The sequence below is a fragment of the Argentina silus genome (genome assembly GCF_951799395.1).
Source record: "Argentina silus genome assembly, chromosome: 15".
NCBI lineage: Eukaryota > Metazoa > Chordata > Actinopteri > Argentiniformes > Argentinidae > Argentina > Argentina silus.
Window position 1 is genome coordinate 12,551,405 of NC_139669.1, and position 18,863 is coordinate 12,570,267.

Below are 18,863 nucleotides of genomic sequence, written 5' to 3' on the forward strand. Positions count from 1 at the left end.
AGAATGATCGGTTACTCTGGGGGCACCAGAGAAAATATCCCCAGGGTAGTAGCCTCCTATAGAAAACCCATTCAACAAACTTTGCACACGTTGCAAAGGCCTTGTTTCAACTACATTGACATGGTAGAAATGTATCGCATGCTATGTGACATTTTGCTCAGCCATTCTTTAATTGTAAGTTGTCAATAGTGTATGTAAGAATAAGAATAAGTAGAAGTATTGGTTAATTTCAAAATCATATAATCAAGATGGAACAATATCACAGGGTTCCAAATTTCTGTCGTAATGGTTTGTATCACATGGCAAGAGAAAAGACTGAAATTGAATTGTAAAACTGTTGACCATTGTCACATTTAGAGTTAAATGTTTTTCTAAAAAAATTAGAGTCTGCCTCAGTCCAGCTCCTGCTCAAAGGAGCTTCTACTTCCAGTGAAGCGTTAAAGGGAAACAGGTTGCTTACATTGTATACACTGGAATTGTTAAAAACACACAATTCTATCTCTTGACCCAAGTCCTATTTCACACACAGTCCCTTGTGAAAACAGAATCCTAATTATGACACCCATGCACAATGGACAAGTCTAATCTCGTTAAAGAGTTTTTCATCTAAAATGGAGCTCTACTTTCTTTCATATTTGCCCATGGCATTATCTCTGATGCAAGTTGAGATGATCAGTGGTCGGCTGGTTGATGGCACACAATGCCGACGCTGTGAAACTTTGGGAACTTTCCTGATGAGCAAACAGAGCTTGTTAAATCTCCCCGACTATGAGTGGCTCTGTGAATGGATCCCACAAGGATTCATTAAGCCCCAGTGGTAAGGACCAGAGGGCTTCTGTGAACTGGCCCTGGGCTCTTTAAAAAGGATTCACTGAGCTGTCATTGAGAGCAGCCTCCTTGCTTTGAATTGGATGGGGACTCCACATCCTTTTGACTCCATTTTTGTAGTGTAGTGTGTCTCACACTTGAGTAGTGTGACCCAATGGGGAAAGCTGTGCTTGACAAGGTGAAGAAACCACAAGATTAGTAAAGAGCAGGATCTCATCTCAGACTATTGATGAGACGTGCATCTCTAAGGGCCCTGAGATAATTGGGAGAAATTGGGACTTTCTTCTGAACAGGATTTTCCACCAAAAAAACATTTGGGACCTCTTGGATAATTAACTGTCATTATATGTCCTTTGACTAGGCAATTAGGGCCACACTTAGAAAAAAAGGTTCCATCTAGAACCAAAAAGGGTTCTTAGGCCTGTCCTTGTATGAGAACTCATTTTGGTTCTAGGTAGAGCATGATTTGGTTCCATCCATGTAGAAGGGTTCTACCTAGAACCAAAATGGGCTCTACCTAGAACCAAATAGGGTTATCCTACAGGGACAAGCTGGATAACTGTTTTTTTCTCTCTCTTTTTTTGTGACAGAACCACAAAGCATGTCTAAATTTGTTTACCATCTATTCTGTAAAGCATGTTGGTTGGTTCGGACTGATGGAAGTTGAAGCCCATTCACAACATGAGTGCCAATAGATATACTGTAATGGTCAAGTTATAGCAAAAAACTCTTTTGCACATGCTACATGTAGATACTGAGTTTTTCTAGCACTAAATAATGCTTTATTTATCTTATTTTTATGATTCTTACTTTTTCGAAATGTCTAGCTCATGATACCAACCTAGATTCTTTGCAATGTGTATACTTACAATGAGTTTATAATCGGTCACTAGTTTTGTAGCACTAATAGAGAGCCCTACGTACACAACAATTGCAACCCAGTTAGTTGCCCCAATTATTTGAAACAACTATGCACTGTTTTGATTAGACTGAGTTATGCAAATCTGCGATGGGAGGGCATTGTTGCACACACATCCCTGGAGGGACGAGCCTGTAAACACCATGGCAGCATTCTTCTTCTACCCCAAATATTCCCCATGCACCGAATCAATAAATAAAAGCTACGTTAAAGGGGTATAATCCCAGGGATGACCCCGCTTTGTCACGTCACCTCTCCGAAACAGTGTGGGGGGACGGTGTAGGGGGGAGGACAAAACAAAACTAGGAGAAAAATGCCCCACATTAAATCCACAACACTGCACGTCTAAGCTGTCACCTCTGTAAATGACCTCCGGGTTCAAATGGGGAAGAGAGGAGAAAAAGAAAAAAAGGGACACACTTTATAACTCAGACTAAACCTCCACTGCCACCCAAAAGCCCCTCCTCTTATTTTGGTTGCACAGAGTGATGTTGCTAGCTTCTCCCGAACATTAATCTTCCTCCCCCCTCCTTCCCCCCTCTCTCTCTTGCTGGCTCCCCCTATTGTAACTGGTCTCATTGTAATGTGAGCCTGACTTCATCTCCATGCACCGGCAGGCAAAACTGTCTTTCCTCTTCTCCTTTTTTCTCTCTCCTTCTCTCTCTCTCTCTCTCCTACCCCATTGCCCTGCCTTAATTGCCTCAGACCACCAGTATGCTTCTCCTGCAGATGTCCCCCTCCTTAATTTGCGTAGAGAGCACAATCAGCCCCATCTGCTCCAGTTTTTCCTTTCCACCACCATGCCCCCTCCCTTCCCCTCCCCAAAAAAATCACCTCTGCACCCCCCTAAATCTCCCCAGTAAGCCCCCCGCCCCAACACCGAAAAAGCCACAACTCCTACTCCTCCTAAAGAAAACCTTGTCAGTGGCGCGGGGATTGAAAGCCTATCAAAAAGCTATAGAAGAGTGCTTTGGTCTGGAAGGGCACAATCAAGGGTTGGTGTGAAATGAAGGCCCCCTACCAGTTTTACTTTTTTCGGCTGTATGCCCTGTCAGGGGTCTGAAAGAGGCTCAGGCCAGATAAACGGGGACAGATGGGGGGACTTAGAGGGAGGAATAATCACTCACGGCGTACTGCGGCCCATAAAGGTGGTGCATGATGCCGTTGTTTATACAAAACAAAATAAAATACAGGACAGGGAATCCCCCTCAATGAGCGCTGGGACGCTCGGCCAAAGGATGGAACCTCCCTGGTCATGCCCACTGTCCAACCGTCTCAACTTTCCCAATGAAAACAACAAGACAAGATAAAACCTGGCTACCAAGAGCATACACAACATGCAGTCATTTCACAATTCTATACTATCACTTATTTGTATAACTTTATATGTAGATGCAACAATATTTCTGACTGAGACACACTAATTGGGGAAAGCGATGGATTCTCTATGTGTAAAAGACAATGTTGGAATCCAAAAAATACTCTTGTGCAGAAAAATACTGGTGCAGAAAAATACTCTTGAAACACCCACAATTATACACAAATACACCCCAAAACGTTTGGATTGTGATTGATGAGTTCAACCAACATTGTAAATGAATCTGTTTTTAACTCCAGATCTGGAATGATTGATGGCGTATTTAGACCAGACAGAATCGCACATCGCACACAAATTGTTCAACTTTGTGGAGTTCTATGACTCTCTGTTTTTATGCCTTTGTCTCTCATCCACAGTGAAGCAGTGAGATGAGTGAGCGCAGTGTTCTTCTCTCTCCAGCTATTATTCTGCATGTTACAATGAGCATTCATCTTTGTTGATGTGGGAATTCATCATCTTCTTTCTAGTATGATTGCCCAACGAAGATCAGAGACCAAAAATTGCTAAATTATGCTACGTTTCATGAAATAACCTGTTGAATCCCATTTTTGTCACATTGGAGATATTTGAGTTGCGAAACTGGTATCTGTTTTACAAGGCTGTACTGATTCTAATGTTCTTGAATATGTAAGGTGAGGGCACTCACATGAATATCACAGCTTTGATGTTTACCTATTTGTGAATGTGTACAAAATATATTCATAGAAATTCTAGAAAGCTGCACATTTGCTTACTCCACTCACATACTAAATTTGTGAGTGCCCCCTATCTAAACCTATATATTAATACTCTCACCAGCGTAGTCAACAAACTACACTGTGCTTTGTTTCTTCGACCTGCCAAAAGTGACGGGAAATGAAGATGCTCTCATAATGCATGTGTTCAAATATCACTCTGCCAACTTTATTAGAATTGCAGTGATCATATCACCATTTTTTGGGGTAGATTTCCAAACATCTCTAACTCTAGTGTACGGGAACTAAATGTCTAATGATTGCATGTGCAAACCATTCAAATGCATCAGTCACACACTTTACATTAAGTTGCCCTTATACCTATGTAGTAACTCTGTAATTACACTAGTAACAACATTCTATTAACATGCTGTTACGTAGTATATCAGTCATTTCTTTGTGATGAATTTGAACGGTTTATGTTATTACAAAAGTGAAATGATAACTGCTCCTCATTCCACTTGTGTAACTTGTGTCCACTTGTCCACTTGTAGCTAACCCTAACACATACCGCTCAACTCCATATGCTATGTAATTATCTAATGACAATGTAACAACATAATACAATATTAATACAACATTGTTCACAGTGTTACTACACAGGTATAGGGGCAGCTTGATGTAAAGTGTTACCAATGCATCTTACTAGGATTCCAAACAGTCTTTATTTAATACTAAGTTTTGATCGAATGCTCTGCAAACCGGAGATCATCTTCAAGACTCCATAGACTCAAACCTCCAATCTATCTGTGCATTTAGCCTCTCTGTCCTTCACACTTAACAGTTGGTTGGGTTTGGACTGTGTCTGCAGTGAAAGCCAATGAAAGGCTATTGTCTGTGCCTGTTGCGCGTGTTATCTGTGGTGGCCTCTCTTGTCACTCAGGGGGCCAGGACCACATAGACACTGACTGAGGGCTCGCGTGGGCCAATACCCCGCCTTGTTACCCTGTCTGTCGCCTCGAGCATGGAGAAGGACTAGAGTGCGGCCCACTGCAACCCACGGTCATGGTCTCGTCTCATTCAATGACAGTTTGTTCTCAATTAGATTGCTTTTGTAGAGCAGTGAAAGCCTTTTCGGACAAATTCTCCACTGCCATCTGGGGAGGGCTTTCTTTGGCATAAAAGATGGCATCCTCGCCATAATACCGATGTTTCGCCTCTTCTCCCCTAGTCTGCCTTTTCATTCTCATTTTAACTTTTCAATGACTTTCCACAGTGGTTAAGTAGCACTAAACTAGCTTAAATACTTCCTAGATATCTAAATCTTACCCATACATACCAGTAGGTATTCACATGAACAGAGTATTGTGATAGCTACAGTATATCAAAACATTCAACATTCTGTTTTGTCAATATATTGTAATTTAGATTGAGATAGAAACCCACAGACCCTCCAGTAGTGGTATGTAACAGCAGTAGATGGCACTGTGCAATGGCAGGTCTCAACAATTCCTTGGGTGTAAAAAGGCGGGGGGGCAATTCATGGTGCTCTCTAGACAATTTTTATTGTAATGATTCTATTAGGAAGACCTGTACTAACTGTCCAAATCATGCATGCCCTGGCCCTCATCTCTATGTAAAGACATCTGAATATTGTGTAAATATGCAGTTATTATTCTCATTCTAAGATGAAGCATGATAACGAGACAGCAATGATGCAGACCTTTGTCAAATACTTCCACATTTTTGAGCCACACGTGATTTTGTTTTTTGAGCTCCTGGAAAAGTAGAAACTCAGAACTATATCAAGCACATCTCAAATACTTGCAAGTATTTGACATAGGCCTATATTTTCCCCAGGTCTGCAATAGTGTGCATTGGTGTAATTGTGTAGGTCTATGCTCTTTAAATCTTGGAACCTTGTAGGCTTCAGGGATGTCTTGAAACATCCAATGCTCCTCACGAGCATTTTTGTATTCACATTTCACCTGCATTGCATTTTGGCCGGACCAAAGAAGAAACCTCCAAGAAACTGAGTGAAGCCATGCTATTCTATTGTCCTAATCTTTTCAAAGTTCTATTCTGTGCATCAAAGTGTGCCAGTTTAGGGTTAAGTGTGACATGCTCTGGTCCGCCACCACTACCTTGGGCCCTTGTATCTGGCAGGGGAGTAGTGTAAGTGGGTGGGGTATAGGTGAGCGTGGTGCATAGCTAATGGGAACAGGGGACCAAGGGGGAGCTGTCGAGATGGGGCGGAGGGGGGGAGTGGTCGCGTTCTCTGAGAGAGCCCCCCACAGAGCCCGCTTTGCTGTGAAGCACCGCCTTTTGTTTGCCATTTGTTTACCTTGCTTCCCCAAGTCCCAGTGGCGGGGACAATGAGGCCTAGATCAACAGCTCATTCAATGGGCTCGGGCTCCTTTATCCCTGGCCTCTGAACACTGGTTACCTCAGAGAGTGAGTGATTAAGAGCCCAACAGGCTATCTTACAGCTCAAAGGCACAAAGGCCCTCTCCACTTATCCAATAAAAAAGTGTTCCGCGGCCCCGTACCCCACACTGATCTCACACATCGTTGAGCAGTGGAGTGAACGTCCAACGGTTCTCTTGACTCGAGCCAGTGTAGGCCCCCAGGTGCTTGGGTAGTTTTCATGGTCAACCTCAACTTACATATTGTGGCTTCACACTAAATTCAGTGGTGTAACAACATCAGTTCCACTTACAAAATTGTGTATACTCAGATAGAATTCAACAGAGAGAGATTGAGAAGCTTTCCATCTCTTTCAGGTGAGTTTGTTTATTAGAGAGGTATGATGGTGGTGGTGAAGTGAAGCTGGCAGGGGTGAAGGGAGGTTTGGTTGAAAGCTGGTCGGGTAGCTTGGGGTGAAGGGAGGTTTGGTTTAAGGCTGGTTGGGTAGCTTGAGGCGAAGGGAGGTTTGGGAACGGACAGACTATACCAGCTGCATGGTAAAAACCCCGCCCATTCCCCGCTCCACCACAAAAGATGAAAGCGTGTCCTGCTGGGTGGCAAAGACACCAGGTGACTGGAGCAACCTGAAGGGTTTAGTCAAGTGCTCCTAATCTGTATAACCATATCCTGTAGTATAGAGACAATTTGAAGGAGTTTTAAGGGGGGGGGGGGGGGGGGAGAGTAGTGGTGGGGTCTTTCCTTGTTTTTAACCTGACCACATAATCTTTGCCTCTGAGTTACAAACAATAGAATGGTTTGAAGGTGGCACCACAGTGGCCAACTCTTAACAAGGGCCATACACTCTGGACTAATAATACACTCAGGTCAGGTTACATACATTGGGCATCATAATGAATGGCTGGCTTTCTATTCTATACTTTCACAGTCCAATTAGTGAACACCTCTTTGCTATAGACGGCTTCCATAGCTTGCTATCCTGCAGAGATAAGTATTTGCTTCCTCAGTACTCTTGAAAGGTTTCCCACAATGTTTTGGAAAAAATATTGTTCAGATAGGGTTTTGTTGATTCTAGAATAGGCATTTGGATATAAGATAAACTTGCTTGTTCACCATCCCTCCATTTACATTTGTTCTCTTGAAACCATGTCTTTGTAATAATTTTTCTTGAATGTACACCATAGGATGCATTGTTGCCATCCTGTTGCTGTTTTGAAGCTAATGGCAAGAGAGATACAGGTTGGCTAAACATCTCCAAAATGGCCAGCTGGTGGCTAGCTGATGATACTAGCCAATGTTGCCAAGTATTGAACTAGCCAAGTATTGAACTTGATCAAATTGTTCCAACAGAGGATTGGATTGTTCAGAGAAATTGAGATCCACAAGCTCATTTTAGTGGAAAAAGGTCCATGTTCGTGAGAGGGGCATGATACAGAGTTGATACTCTTAGGTTAAAAATAAAAATGATAATTCTTTATGTAGAATCATTTTGATGAGCCTTGATGAAAAAAACTAAAACCGGCCAATCATTGTCAAGTATCCTTGATCTGTGAGAGGTCCCCCCCCCCCCCCCCGAAGAATGAGATGATAAACCAAAACACAGTCTACCTAGTTAAAGACTGTATTTTGGTTTATTGAAGATATTCAAACTTGACAGGGCACTCAACATAAACTATAACAACTTCATTAGGAATCTGTATGTAAATGTATACTGTACATTTCAAGTTCCTTGCAGAAACAGACTGGGAGGGCTATTTATCTACATATATGTGTGCAACTGTTCCATCAGTTCCATGAATTTCATACTATACCTCCAGTACATTTTGTGCAATGTAATACCATGTGGCTGGCATTAATTCCCAAGTATGCAGTCTAACAAGAACGCTAATCAAGACAGGACATTTTTTGCAGCCATGTTTAGACTGTTCCAAAAGGTAAACGTGCAAGAACGCAAGTACACCATCTGAGAACTTCTACACAAGTGCCTTTGGGACCTGACTCAAAACAGGTGAAAGAAGTAGGAGCTAATGGACTGCCACATAATGCTAATGCCAACAATATTGTATAATATGGACTTTCTTTAACTGTAATAGTTTGATAGCCCCCAATAATGGCATTTCCTGGGTTGGCTACGCCAATCGCCATCTCTCATAGGAATCAATTGAAAGGTCAGTAGTAGCATTATCCAGATATACAGTATATGTTTTATCATTGGTTAACATACAACCCCACCTCATAAATATGAACTGCATCTAATGACTCTTCTATGATGTGAATAACTTATGATATGGCCGAAGCAGACAGAAGATCATATGGAAAAAGAAGAAAAAGGCATATATTTTTGAAGTACTATCATAGTATCATATTGATATAGTGAGAATATCAATACCAAGCAACCAAGCAGCGGTATCAGCAGTATTGATTACTTTTGGTAATGATATGTCCCATCCCTAGATTTTAGTTCATTATTGTTATTAAATACAAGATAACCCTAATAATGCAATTACTTTTTACAGCCCATGTCTAAACTTGCAATGCCCTTTTAGAAGATGTAACTGCTCTTTTCACAAACACCATAAAAACATAACAGGTGTCCATAGAACCCAGATTTATTCTAAGTTTGGTCCAACACAAAAGGTGAAAGGATGGGTTCAACAGTTCATGCAATAAACACAATCCAATTGTTTTGGAGAGTATGTAATTGTTTCAGGAGATAAAGGGGGCTTATTTTTTGTTCCTCATGTTCTGTGTCTTTGCTTCCCTGTTGGTTTACAATCATTGTGTTCCCTTTAAGTGTTGTTTATGACCCCTCTGTTCATAGTACATCATTTCTAGTCTTGTTCATGTTATTGCCAGGCAACTCAAGTGAAACTGAGCTTGCTATTCTAGCAACTATCAAAGCATTATAACAGGTTCATGACCTGGTCCCTTGAGTTCAGACATACACTATTAGACAACACACAAACTATACGCAAACCAAACAATCTGTGTTCCTATGAAGTAACACGACAATTACGATATATTGACACCAGGGGAGGCTGGTGGAGGCAGACATCAGAGGACAGGCTCATTGTAATGCATGGCATGGAATAGGAATGGTATCAAACACACATGTTTGATACCATTCCTTATTCCATGCCATGCATTACAATGAGCCCGGCCTGTGATTTCTACCTCCACCAGCTTCCCCCGGTCAGATTTCCTTGACATATTGACACCCTTACCACCCCCTGATCCCGTCTACTGTATCCCCCTGTGAAAGAGGAGAGTAATGCTCAGCTGGGCTGGGGGATATTAGCAGGTTTGTTAATCATTCTATTGTCAGGCTGATAGCAGAAGCCTATCTGCAGCCTCATCCACTGACAGGTCCTCAGGACCCATGATGGATGCCTGGCCCTGCTCAAACCTCTGGCAGAGTGATCAATGATCTCCTCTGACTGGTCCCCTGATAATGACCACAGGAAGCCGAATCTGCCAGAGAAGCACTACATCAAGTTTGGAGTGGGCTGCTCATCTACGAATAAGAAAAGGGAGACCACTGATTGGTGGAGGAGCTAGTTGATCATTTATCTCCAGTACTCAAGAGACCTGAGAGGTGCCTCTTGACAGCTGAAGCATGTCACAAACATTACACATCTCCTCCGCTCTCTTTCATATTAATTTCACAGTATGACAGTAACAATATGAAGTGTTTTGTATTTCCAAGCATTTTTACCATGGTATTATTTTATTTATTTATTTCTAATAGATGCAGTACTACTTGAACTATACTTATTTGTAGTATTTTCAGTGCATTATTTATATCCCTCTCTCTTTCTGTCTCTGTCCCTGTCTTTCAGTCTCGATTTCTCTCTCTTTCCTGTTCTCTCTCTCTCCCCCTCTCTCTCGCTCTATACACATCTATAGTATTGCACCAAAGGAATCTTCGAGATTAAGTATCACGTGCTGCCTCAATGTATTCTCCCTTTTTTGAAGAATGAAGAACAAAAAATCCCTCCCCTTTTTTTCCAGACACCCCTCTACCCCCCTCCCCAGCTTCCCCTTTTGCCCCCTCCTCCCTCTATCCTGCCAGCATCACAGGGCTCGCAATTATTGCCAATTTCCAGCTTACCCTGGAACTAATGTGATAAAATCTAAGAAAAAGACAAGGTGTACAAAGAGAGAGATGTAGCCCTGGGCTGGATGGCTAGCAAAGGTCTAAGCCAAGGCAACAAGTGCCTTTGGGACCTAATAGGATTTTCAGGGGCTTGCATTGATCTCCTGCTTGCTCATTCAGAGAGTCTTTTGGCTGCCAGGCGGCACACTTCGGCCCCCCATCTCAGCTCTGTGTGCACAGTTGGGCCCCCCCAAAGAAGGAGCAGATGAGCCGCTTTCAGAAGTTACCGCTACAGGTGATACTAAGTTCCCCTTGGTGGGGGAGTGGGTGCTGACTCAGACTAAGGGGTGGGCTGAGTCCTGTTGTCTCCTCGTTTGCAGGTTTACCAGAGCAGCAGCTACATTATCGATCACGACATTTGTGTGGCAAACAAAATATGATTTATCTAAATTAATTTGTACCGAACAGTAGCTGGTCATATGAGATTGTCATACAAATAAATTTGCAGTTAATTATCAGTTGCAGACTCCCTCAAACACCATATTTCTCGAACTGCATCATCTTGCAGACATATTACATTTTCGACAAATCTACAAATTTGAGCTATAAAGCTTGCTATGATATGGTCATGAAATGGTCAGCTATAACGGTCATGATCCACAAATACTGTATGATTATCATTTGTCAATGCGTGTCAATGCATTGCAAGAATCAGAGTAAAAAACAACAACTAGTGATTCTATGCACCAAAGTAAAAGCTTCTAGATAGCACAAAGACTCAACTGCAATGGGAAAGTTTATTAGAAGCCACCAAAGTCATCTCAGCTCTGAGAGTAAGCCGATACCCCACAACAGTAGAGGTCACAGAACCGTGACTACTGCCAGTTGTTGAGGCGCACTCTGACCCTAAAGGGGTGGGGAGGGGGGCAACAGGGTGAACCTCTTCTGTTGTGCCAAAAAAATTACAGAACCATAGCTTTAAGATTGTCCTATCATCACTGACATTACTTCCACCACAACGTATTTTTGGACTACTTGACTGTTGCTAAATGTTACTTCTATGAGGCCAGGTATTCAGAAGCATGCAAGCACAGACAGTGTGTTCTGCAGTGAGGGACTCTTTGTGTTCGGAGATGGACGTTTAGAGAAGACTGCTCCAGGGCCTAATGTGACTGAGGGTGGGCAAATCTGACAGTCAACACTTTGAGCCCTGTGTGAGGGGTGTGTGTGTGTGTGAGGCAGTGTGTGTGTGAGGGGGGATCTTGGGGGATGGACAGGGGGTTCCGTCAGGCGATCTTCAAGTGGCGAAGCTTTTCAAAGCTTTGTTATCCACTTTGGGATGCCCCTTGTGACCCCTGTGTGGACGTGCTTAGCTTTTGCAAGGAAATGGAGAGGGGGGGCTCGGGTGGGCTTCATTGTGGTCAGAGGGAAGCAGGGTTCAAACGCACATGACCGCCATTCCCCAAGGAGCGGTAAAGGGTGAGGGCCGAGCACAAAGGTGAACCAGGGAAGATGTCGTCAGACGCATGAGTGGGCCAGAGAACCAGAAAGATTTGATGTCCACAGACGACCTCCTTGTTTTTCAAGTCGGTAATACACTGTTACCATTCACCCTGCCTCTTTGTACTACTTTTCCTCGAGGTAAAGCAACCATTATTGGGGTTGTGCCTTAGAGAACAGAAACTCTTGTTGTTGTTGTTCTCCAATATTTTTCTATCTCAAATAGACTTTCTCATGAGAAATTGTTGATTTTATCAAACGCTCACAAAAAACCCTCTACAATGTCTACAAATCCTATTGCATCCCAATTTATTACTATGAGGAAAGATGCCCTTAGGATCACGGTTGTCTAGGCTGTCATTATGATGCATGCTGCTCCACTGCAGTGAGGTTCCTCCGGAGAGGCAGGTGCTGCACATCCTGCATTATGTGCCAATGCAAATAACTCACAATCCCCATGTTCAGACCAAAATAAAGTTGAAGAGAATTAATAGTTTGTAACATATCTGGCTGGGACTGCTTGCACCTGGTTTTCAAACAATATTGTTGAGGTCCTTATACATGTCGATAGGACTGCTTAGATTTATAAGCCTGAAAGAGCTAACATAATGGGAGGGTATGGACTGTGTGTTGGTATTATACGGTTATTAGAGTCCTAACATTAGGACAGGAGATTTACTGTAAACCATACATCTTTTGAATTCCATGAACAAAACAGAAACAAATTGGCAAACCTCAAGACATCTCTGAACCTGCTGTCTGTTAGTACTAACTGTATCCTTCAACACAGATGATGGATCCAATGAGCAGCTCAGACATAATCTCTAATGAAGTTTAATTTCACTCATGCTTTGTTGTGCTGTGATTCCAGCCGTGCTTCATCCTTTTGCAGAACCACGTCTGAATAAAAAAAGAAGAAGAATGCAATTAAAAACGCTGCCCTCTCGCTTTGGGTCCCAGACACTTTCACTCGCCAGGGCTTAATCCAACCCCCAGCCCTAAGACCCTTATGTGATGTGGGACACACGGCTACCATTCACGCTGCTTCATCCCGACCCTTTGTGTTCTTAATCGTTGCTCAGTATTAAGCAGGCTCCGCAGCCCCAATCCCCTTACTAACACCCCGGCCCAGCGCTTTGTTGGATGTCAGGAGGCCTTTCTCCATTACCAGCAACCCCCTCAACCTGCACACAAGCTCCACTGTTGTCCCTCCTCCTCTTCTTCTGCCTGCATGTGAGACCCCCTCTCTCACAGTGAAGGACTGATCCGTTGTTGTCTCACGTGCCCTGCGTGTCCCAACTGTGTGCACGAGATCTTAGATTGACTCATGGTGATAATTCATCTACTGCAGCTCCTCCAAGGTCCCAACGTGCACATTTCAATGGAGTTACTGTGTTTGGTGTGAGTATGTGAGGTGATGCAGTACAGTGTGGGTCATCATTTAGTTATGGGGGGCTACTTGTCAAGCCATTTTGGGCTTTTTTGCTCCTTCTTCATATACTGTTGTTTTTAACTGTGCCAATTTTGTCATTCTATTTGTGCAAATAAACTAAAGTAAATCAGAATTGTTTTGGTTTTACATAACTTATATATCACACCTATAACTGGCTATTGAATAGAAGAAACAATAATGTTATATTGCAGTGTCCAACCTTAGTTATCACTGTCAGAATTCATAGCATAGTCTACATTATTGGCAATAGAAATGTGCATGAGAATTTCTCAGTCATCTGACTGATATATTTCAAGGTCCAAACTCATGTATCTTCAAGTTTCTGAGATACAGCGCAGTGGAATCAAATCAGTCTACATCAGAAAGCGTCCTTGAAAAAGTTGATATGGGATGCTTCTTTTAGGAATGCTATCTGAATGACTAATCTCAAAACCCCAAATTGTGAGGTTTCCTGCAGTGACAAATATAATTTGATTATTTGTGTGGATGCATCATAAGTACTATCAATACACCACCAGACACTTAAATTTATTAAAAATGAACATAAACACAATATCACCCACATATTTTCACAAACTGATGCACACTTCTTTCTGAATAAAACATTTCACCCACTCACAGATCTAGTTTATACTTCTCCTTTACAACATTTCTGTACTCTCAAAGCACTTATCTTTTGGAGTGCTGTTAACATGAATGGGGAAAGAAAACAGTATAGAGCACTGAAAAGCCATTAAAAGAATATTTTCCCCTCTCTTTGTTTTTATTTCTCTCTGTCTCCCTCCAAGTGCTCCTCAACACTAACCTGGGCCATACAAACAAATGCAAATGGCTCTGAAAACTTTACATAATGTAACTTGGACCCCTGTTTGAGAGATGGGCTGAATAGTCTTTAAAAGGAGGCCTAATTAATCTAAGTACAGAGGCAATGGGCCCACTTGGAATTTTTTCACTCCTTTATCTGAAGGAAAAGAAAGAAAAGGATCAGGCCTCCCCTTTCTATCCAGAGAGGGGTCCGCCTCATTCAACCATCGATGTTAACACTACCAACTGCTATACCCCACGGGCAGAAAAAAATCAATCAATCTTTTTTTTTTCCTTCCTCAAATTCTTTTTTTTTTTCTTGCTGTAAAAACGGGAGATGAAACAGGGAGGAGAAAGATATATAGCAATATTTCAAAATGTCTTTGGGCCTACACATTTTTAGAAGCAAAAAGAAGCCTGGTGCTAGAGTTGTCAGGTGCTGGGGTGGCTGGGGGAGAACAATGGGAGAGAAGAAGCAGAAGGCTAGAGATGAATGCTTTGGGTAAATCAGTAATGGATCTAAAGGGCATACGCCTGTGGGGAATTTGCTGGCTTATAAAGGAGCTTTAAGAGGCCTTCATTCATATGGACCCAAAGAGATTTGAATTGCCCCCTTCACAATCACTTGAAAGGCTGAGCTCAGGGTGTTCCGAAACAAAGTGGAAATCACGCTGCCTTTCAATGGCTCTAATAAGCTTTTAACTATTTTACATTATGGCGTTACCCTCTCCTTCTCTTCTTCTTTTTGGTATTGTCTGCCAAGCCATGCAGTAGGCCAACTTAAATGTCTGATTTATACTTTTCTTCATGGTGAATTTAAACTTTTAAAAACTAAAAGAGAAATCCAACTGAAAGCGGGATTCAGTTTTATTATGTAAGATGGGAAAATAGGGCCCATTATTCAACTGGCAACAGAGATCAGACGGTTGGACAAAATTGACCCCAAAAATAAAATCGCTGTGGGGAGTTTGTTGTTATTGGAAATAAATGAATAGCGTATTATCAAAATACATCATTGCACTTACAAAATCCTTATTCGCTGAAAATAATTACAACATTCTGTGTGGTGAAGTTAAAGCAATCTCAGAAATTCAACAGGCTCTCTCTTCCTTGCGTCACTTTCCTCTAGACACAGGATATTGGCAAACACTAAATCTAAGACCTTTGAGCCTACCACCACTAATTATGAATAGCGAACCTCCATTCACAGGAGAGATATTTTCAGAAGTTGCATTCTAGACTGGTCACTAAAGGCAATGTTGCTGTTGCCATGACGCTATTTATTGCTCTGGAAATTGCCTCCTCCCTTCAAACGACCGAGGTCAGGGGTTCAGCTGCAGCCCCACTACACCCTAAATATCCCTGCACTGTAGCTCAGGAGGGTGGGCAGCCATGTCAGGGGGGTGGGGGTGGGGGGAGAGAGACACAGCCAGAACTCTTCGCCCTCTGGATGACACTTTTAAATTCTGGGCTTCTGTGGGCTGTGTGGACATTAAGAATTTCATGGTAATTGTTGAAGACAAGGAGGGGGGCTTGACCTCCTCAGCCCTGATTAAGTTCTCATAAAAACCTCACAGCCTGCTCCAAGTAATGGCCCCAGACAGTAAAAAAAAAGAGAACAAACATAGATAGCTCTTCTTAAGGTCTTCAGTAATAGGGAATTTGAGAAATCTAATCAATTTAGCATTTTAATATTTTGAATTGGCATTGCATGTCACATGAGAGCTTTAGGTATTTTGCAAACCCCAAAGGTTGATACCTTTCCACACTTAATGCTGAGAGGGATCAGCGGAGAAACAACCAATGCATACATTAATATGTGAACGAATAACCTAATTGCCTCCACTTCTACATGTTGTGCAGCTACATGTTGTCGACTATAACATGTGGTTTGTATAATTAGTAGACAAGGAAACAACACAATTCAATCAAAGCAACAATCCATAGTGGAACTAATCAATCCAAAAATAACCGAAATTGAGTGAGTATGGTGAAATACTACCCTGGTCCGAGCACTGAGGCCCGGGTACAGGTGCAATCACTGGCAGTGTGAGAAGGGAGGAGAGGGGAAGAGGTTATCTTGTATTGCTTTGAGAGGAAAAAATCACATCTGTTTATCCTAAGCACTGCCTGGGATTGAGTTTCCTTGATTTCTATCTCAGGTCTCAGAGGACCCTCCTCCCCTCTCAGAGTGGGAAGGGGGCTGGAAGCTAGAAAGCCATCTATTTGTAGAGAAATAAAACTCTGAATACGGGGGGGACCTGCATGGCTACCCTCTTGATTGACACTTTCCTGTGACTCTGTTCTGCCTCTGTGGGCATGTGTCCCCCTCGCCCGAGAGGAAAGCAGGGGAAGGGGGTGGGGGGATCTTGCTCTTCTGGGTGTAGGTGACAGTGCGTATCAATTCAGGTAGGTGCACCGAGTCCACCCCTATCGCCAGCTCTTCTCTCCAGCCACTCCAGGATAATTAGACAGCACTTAACATGGTCGAGAGCACTTGTAACCGGCTGCCACCCACTTACCTTGTAGCCTCGCGAGTGCGTCCCCTCCAAACAAGTTCAATTGTGACCCTTGCATTATCCCTGTATCATCAACACCTTAAATCCTTTCCAATAACTTCAATATACTGTATTTCTACAGAAATAAAATATTCAATACTAAATAATTCAATGTCTGTTACTGCATTGCTGTCACTGAATGGGATTTAGTGACTTAAAGCATTGATTGATTCCCTAAAAAAGGAAATATTAATCCACTACATTTAAAATCAAAAGAGTGTGCGTGTGTGTGTGTGTGTGTGTGTGTGTGTGTGTGTGTTGTGTGCGCACCTGTGCATGTGTTTTGTGGGGGAGGCATATGGCCATAAATGTGTGTTTGAGGCTTTCCATTACAAATGAAGACAAGATATCTTTACATACTGGGGGCAGTCACTTAGAACAGGCAGCCCTGAGGCAAGGGCCCTCTCTGCTATTGTTTCCTCCTCGTTCTTAAGTGGACTTTTCCCCCAAATGTGAAGTTGGCCTCTCTACCTCAGGTTATGGGTGACATATGCCTAATCTACCATAGAGAAACATCTGCACAGTACAGGCAGAAGCGAGTCTCGAATTACCATACAGGCAATCAATGACTACAGTGGCATGGTATTACGGCATTGCACAGCTTAAAATCACCCCTCTTACAAAAAGTATTTTGTTCATCACAGACAAGATAAATGTATTTCAGTTTCAATTTTGGCAAATCAATGCATATTGATATAATGATGTTATAATCAGATATTTGTGTGCTAATTTGATTTGGAAAATGTACTTGGTGGAACTTGCTATTATGTGTATTACAGTGCATTCCAGCACTGGTCCCATTGCTGTGGTACGGTAATGTGCCTTTCAAGTCTCAACACAAAGTGTGTAAAACATTCATTGACCTATTTCCCCAGCCATTAACACTGAGAGATGCATGAATAGGTAGACTGAGTGACTGGAGAAGAGATTGGATGTGGCCTGAGAGCCAGTGGCCAAATCCAGGTGGGACAGAGAGAGAGGAAGTCATCATCGACACAGAAAGGAAAAGGCCATGAGGCGTTTGACACCAGAAATTCCTCCCTCACACTGTGGGCTCCAGCTCTGGAAACAGGGGAGGACAAAAAGAAGCTACCCCCGTCGTAAAACTGGCAGTGGGGAGGGATGCACTGTGGGGTCTTTAGTCTCATCAGACAAAGCTTATAAAGTGGGTTTACAAATTGAGAACAATGTTAAGGAATTTACAATAGGATCAATACTATTCTATTTCAGCCAAGCATAGCACTTATTAATCAGACTTTTGTGTAGGTAAGAGCAGCTCTTCTGACTATAGTCTAGAGTTGAGCAGTTCTTGAGAGAGTCTATAACAGCATTTATATCATACTGTAAATCATATATCTTTGAAATTAAAACCTTGTGGCCTAAACTAAGTTGTATCTTTATTCACTGCATTCGCAATACACAGGTACAATTGTCTTGTCTTATCTCAACAACTCAAACATATCTATTTATTTATCTGTCAACTTGCCAAGTAGCCCTGCTAAGCAGTTTGTGATACTTAGAACACCAATTAGACTTGAATTTAAGTCTCTATTTTACCAACAAGTCATTATCCCTCCTAATCATCTATCCCTGCTGCCAGGGTCCTCTCCAGGCCTCAGAGTGACAGAGAGACAAGGTGTGAGTCTGTCCGAGGGGGATTCCCCGACCTTGAGGTGGTTTGAGTACTGGGGATCTGCAGTTAGTGGTGAGGTGGAGGGGACATGTCAGCAAGCCTAGCTGCTAATCCCTGTTTGGGGATGAGTCCAACTCCACAGAGAGAATTAACCCCACATGTACTTCAAAGGAGTGGCGACAACCCAAAACAAGCAATCAGGGGAGAAGCTTGTGCATTTTGCAGTACAGAAGTAGGTGAAGATACATCCAAATTCTGCATACAGCAAATGAGAATTCTATTGTTGGCCTATTATGTTGTAAACTTCTTTTTGATTTAGGCTGGAAAATCTATGTCAGCACTGAATTGCAGTCCGCAAATATCAAAGATGGTCAACTGGCAATAATCACCTTTTAATGACTAATTATGAAATAATGTGTCTTTTATTTGTTACATTTGCATAGCTGTGAATGAAACATATACCTCTCCCTTCTCTCTCCCATACCATCTGTTTGTCATTAACTTGTAGTTATTGTTTAATTAGACCACTCCACTGCTATTGCACAGACATTGCTACATAATGACTCACTAGGTGTCCAGTTAAGTTCTGGCTGTTG